Source organism: Cololabis saira, chromosome 1 (genome assembly GCF_033807715.1).
Source record: "Cololabis saira isolate AMF1-May2022 chromosome 1, fColSai1.1, whole genome shotgun sequence".
Classification (NCBI taxonomy): Eukaryota; Metazoa; Chordata; class Actinopteri; order Beloniformes; family Belonidae; genus Cololabis; species Cololabis saira.
In genome coordinates this window covers 24314017-24320016 of record NC_084587.1, presented here as the reverse complement: position 1 = coordinate 24320016, position 6000 = coordinate 24314017, and positions in this window count along the sequence as shown.

The following is a 6000-nucleotide window of genomic DNA, read 5'->3' as shown; positions in this document are numbered from 1 at the left end:
AGATACATATCATTTTAAAAGGTTTTCAATATTTTGAGGGTCAGTGACGCATCGATTCCTTCTTCATAAATGAGGTGAAAGGATACTGTACACTTTTCTGTTTCAACCACTTTGTACTTCTGGGAGTCAGTAGTCTCTGACAATTAAACCTATTAATAAGGGACACCAAGTCCCTTATTCCACAGTTGACAGGAACCACTTCCTGCTGCATACACATACAGTAGCTGGCCTTTACAAAGGTCTGCTGACACCTCAGTACATTGCACTAAAATGCCCTGTATGGTCATCAGCACACTACTGTCATCTGCAGGCTGTAAGAAGTAATGACAAATATGGTCTGCTGTCTGTCATACTGGACAATTGTCTGACTAAACCAAAGTGAACAACTACAATGTTTCTGTTTTTTATGGACAACAGACAACACCTTAATCAGCATCATCAGTCTTTTATTACATGACTGCTCACGCACAGGTGACATCATCTTTACTTATTCCTTCCTATGCCATTTGGACATAGGGGACCTAGTACAAATCACTTCTATTCAGTCCATTTCACTTGAGTGTGGGTCTTTAACCCATAAGGACCCATACATCATTACAGTGGCAGGGAAACAATGCAAACCTCTTGGTATTAACAGTTTTCCCCATTAATGTGCCATAAAATGTGATCTGATATTAATCTAATTCACAATAACACACAAATATAATATGCTTCAGATGATAACATGCTAAATTTTATGATTTCCTTCATCTTCTTTTTAATCATGCACTTATTGCTGTGACACGTCACTTCCTCCCAACGGCAGGAAGTGACGTGTGCGCTCTTAATAGTAAGTCCGAATTAATGCATACTACTGATATTTACTCAAAAGTGTGTCGAACTTAAGTATACTTTTTAGTATATACTGTTTAGTATGGCATTTCGGACGCACCGAAAGTCACCCAGTATTCCACTCCAGAGAGCTCAGCATCACATATGTGAACAGACAACCTGGACACTTGTGCTGAACATTTGAGAGAGGATCATTGAAAAGTTGGAAGAATGAAAAAGCAACAAACTTCCATGATAAGAAGAAACTGCAGGAATTCCAACGTAACGCCGGATAGAAATAATCTGTCCGGGTTACAGACGGACACTGCAACATTTTCCACTCGAGGCGAGAGAAAGTCCACCGACATGCAGGAGGTACAAAAACATCACCAATACCAGCTGCTTGCCCACAAGCGTGGACTCTCAAATTCATTGGATGATGAGTTTGATGAGGAATTATCCTTGTTGAAACCAGTGGACACTGAAACATTTCAGAAAGTTCACACAGACAGCGCTATGACTCAAGCACTGGAAACAAAAGGAAGTGACAAGTGTTTCATTACTGCAGACTGTTGTGGACTCCCATATTCACGTTGTTACGGTGATGCCTCCGGTCTGTGGGCACTGTGGAAACGTCACAAGTATGAGCTGCTTGCCCGCTACAGAGGGATCTCTGAGTTAATAAACCAGAAGGACGATGGCTCCAAGACTAAAGGTGACACCAGGTCTTGTCAGTTTGATGCCGCAGAGGATTCACTGGTGAATATGTTCAGTAAGATGGTCTTTAATGTTTTACAACAAAGAAAGACACGCTCTATCTCCAGCAAGGATTCCTCTGGACTATGCGCCCTTTGTAAAAACCACAGGTACAAGCTGCTTGCTCAGTACAGAGGAATCTCTGAATCCATCAACCATCCATCAGATGGGACTATGGAGGTGCTGGTCAGCACAGACCGCCACGTAAAACCTCCTACCAACTCACTTCTGGAGCAGAGAATCCCACTCCACGGTCCCAAAGCAACGTTCGGTGTCGTTTGGGGCCACGGATACCTGAACAATAAAAGACTCAGGCCAAGGAAAGGAGGACGACTTCATCTCAAACATCAGAGATGTTAACTTGAAAAGAATATTTTGCTAAATAAAAAAGAAAATGTTATGTGAAGTCAGATATGAACCATGTGTCAGATAATTACTACCCTCTATGAAGAGAAGAGTGAATTCAGGGTTGAAAACAGGACTTTTATGTTGTACAGTATGTGCGCCCCCTGACTTAATAGCCTCAAAAACCTTAAGAAATTATTATCTTTATCACGTCGCTATTATAAACAATATCACTTAGTTTTATTGTGTGGATTCATTTCTGAACCCATAAGAACCCAGAGACAATTCTACTTGAGGAAAACATATGGGGTCATCAAAGAGATGAAGTGGGATACAGTATATGCGTCAGGAACCTCCCAGGACATTAGAAGCATGTGTCACCGTGGAATATTAAAGATTCCACAAAGGCATTTAATATGTGTTTCTTTTTTATCCCAAATTTATATGGCCTAATAATATTATGGCCTATAGGAACAGTATATACCATAATAAGCAAATTGAGGGGTCAATGTAGGATACAGTATAACGCCAACTGACAACTTTACAAAAGCTGAAGCATGGCTGCCACCCAATTTGCCTCGCACAGAAGTTTTATATTTGAAAAATGTGCTAATGTGTTTAGTTTTATGAGGTTGCAATTTTCTCAAAGGTCATTTCATCTATAGATGTTTCAATTTACTCAAAGAGTCCTTTTTATTTTTTAATTAATTTGAAAAACAGTGTAAAAAATGTGTCAATACCTATCACTAGCTCTTGGAACAGAAAGTTACGTAGAGGTTTCGCCTGTGCAAACACCCAGTTATTTGAAAAATTATCTTCAGAAATATAAACAGACTACAATGAATGTTGCTCAGGTGATTGACACATCAGTGTGTAAGTATGAGTGCAAGATGAACAACCACTTCATGAAAATATATGTGAAAGTGTAAATGATAAACATGTTTTAAAGTACTTTGCAGAGTCTATCTATAGTTAAAAAGATTCTGCACGGGTGGGGACTGTTTGCAGAGGCAGTCCTAGTTTCATTGGCTCTTAATTGCCACAAGTCCCTCATTTGTCTTCCGAGACTGCTGCAGACTTGTAATTCGTTGATCTGAGAAACTTTCACCTGTTGTTGTTTAATACAAAATTTGGCTAATGTTGACTGTCTGATCAGATTAATGTCCTCTTCTTTCTCTTAGCGGGTCTCCTCTGTGTTCCACTGCACCCTGAGAGCAGTTTGATCAATGGTATTGATGAGAAGATGCAAATAGCAGATGCTAATAGGGCCAGTATGAATAATAGACCGAGGTTTCCATTGATCTGCAGACTTAGCATCTAAAACTAAAACAGCTGATTCAACTGCATAGTTGGTCAAAAAGTGCCACCCTTGCTCAGTGTGTGAGTGTGTGTGTGCTGGGAAGGGAGTTAAGTAACAGCACCTTTCTGCTGAGGGCCAAAGGACAAAAAATACACACATTGTTTACAATACTAGTATACAGCTAGACTTGTAATGTAAACTAATAAGATAAAGCGAAAAAAGTGTATTTGTTTTTGCCTGTTAAGAGTTCAAGTCTGCTCAGCAGATGGTTGCATTAGTAAAAGCACAGCACCATTCTTTTCTAAAGTCCCTTCAAAATGTGACCACATTCACATGCACACTACAGTAATTTGAAATATAAGAAATTTGATACATGTCATCCTTCGTTGGACATTTGACCTGTCGAGAGTGTCCTCTGGGTTTTTTTCCCAGGGACAACTAGATCACAGCAGACCCTCATGACTCTGAATAGGACAATCAGGTACAGATAACAGATGGATGATAAACCCCAAATTAGGCCCTATGTCATTATTCTCTGATTGAGACCTTTAAATAGTCTGATTAAATGTGTGTTCTTAAACTTACTTTGCACTTTGTTCAATGCATATGTAACTAATGACCCGTAAAATTTTTAACATTTCCTTACGTTCCAAACTCATCAGCAAACATCTCTCCAGAGCAACAAAGCAACCCCCTCCCCCCCTTTTCTCATGTATGGTACTGTGATTTTGGAAGTGTGCTTCTGATTGTTGTTGTAATCAAAACCTCCACCCCACTATTTTTTGTTCATATACGTTTTTGTTGATTATGTTTTTCTATCTTTTTCTTCATCTGTCTTTCTAGTCTCACAGCCACGACATAGAAACACACTGACAAGGGACCATGCTGCTATCTCCAACCTAACACCAGGAAAACCCATCAGGAGGACACTTTTGGGAGTTCTGGCTAAATAGCAAACAAAAAAGTACAGCAGGAGAGAAATTACCACTATACCATATAGGCCTGACTGGCAGTGTTTTACCTATAGAACCCTATGGTCTTCCTTATAGAACCTTGTAGGGCAACTATAGGAACCTTTAAAATATCCAGTGGCCTGTTACGTCTCTGCTGGCTATTTGTCCCCAGAATTTGAATCAGTATTTAAATCTAGAAAGTCACTTGGAGGTTATTTTTTTCTATTTGATGGAGGCAACTAAGCTTTTTCCTACAATATGCATGATTTACATTTTTTTATTTATTTATTTTTTTTCATTTCCCTTGATCTGTGTTTTAATAAAACCCTGTCCCACACCCACCAGGCATTTATTTTTATGCACGGTAGGATCATGCGTAGGTAATATAAGAGGGCATTTACAGAAAATCTTCCAACAAGCTTCTAAATTCATTTTTCTACCCTTTTCTTTCTTAAGATGTTACTCACCCATCTGCAGCTGATAACTTTATAAAAGCACCTCTTCCCTTTCATTACTGATTTCTCACAGCTGTTTGTGTTCAAGCCTGTTTAAAGGTTATGCAACGTCTAACAGGTGTTTTTGTTTAAGCTGTCTTGTTAAGCCTTTACTCTGCCTGGAGCTATGAGAGGAACTACATAAAGTTACTCGACTATGTGTTGATGAGTGTGATAAATGTGTTTTATTCTGCAAAAAGAAGAGTCAAATTGATGGCTCAGTGTTAAAATTAAAATTCAGCCTTGAAATTGCTACATTGGTGTCATTATGATAGTATGTGCTTTTCAAGCCTTGTGGCCCACAGAGCCGGTGTTTATCTCAGGTTTCTGTAGCGCTAAACAAACAGGTGGTAACCCCCCCCCCCCCCCCCCCAGGGGCCTGTACTACGAAGCAAGTTCAACATATCCAGGATATCTTTTCCTTATCCAGATTCACTAAGCGGGACAATTGCAATCACGCTAAGCGGTCACACGACGGCGGTTATCAACTCGGTATATCAACCCAGGTTTCTCCAATCTGGATATGAGCGCGTGCACATAAAAGGGGCGGTGTTTTCAGCGCATGACCAATCGCAAGCATGGAGAAGTCCGCTGTCAGAGCCGCTTATTTCAGTAGCGAAGAGCAAACAATAATTTTACGGAAATATGATGAGTATAGGCATATAATACAGGCAAAAAGCAACACAGTTGCAGCTGCAAAATGCAGGAAAGACAGCTGGCAAAAGATCGCTGACTGTATAAATGCGTAAATTCATAGGGATATAAACATATATTTGAATATTCTGGGAATCTTAATCTTTAACTGTAAACCATGATCAGCAATATTAAAATAATAAAAGGCTTGCAATATTTCAGTTGATTTGTAATGAATCCAGAATGTATGACATTTTTTTGTTTTTGTGTTTGCATTACAGAAAATCACAATATTCTAAGAGACAGTCCTGTATATATTGGTTCTATAACTATTGTTGTTGACCGATAACTTGTGCTGATGCTGTACCAAAGAATTGGGTTTATTTATTTATTTTATTTAATTTTTTATTTTTTCAGGAGGGGGGTATTTAGTATTTTAAAGTGACTTCTCAGAATGTTCGAGGGACGAAATTGAAAATCCCTTTTTTGCTATCCCCTTACAAATGCATCTTCTTTTTGATTTCTTCTTGATTTCTTTATTTAATTGGTATTAGTTTTGGATTGACTGTACATCGGATTTTGGGTGATGATTTGTTTTATTAGGGTTAGGGTTAATTAGGTTAGGGTTGATTGATTTATTTTTTATTTTCTCCTCCACCTCTTTTTTCTTTTTTTTCTTTTTTCCTTTTTTTTTTTTTTTTTTTTTTGG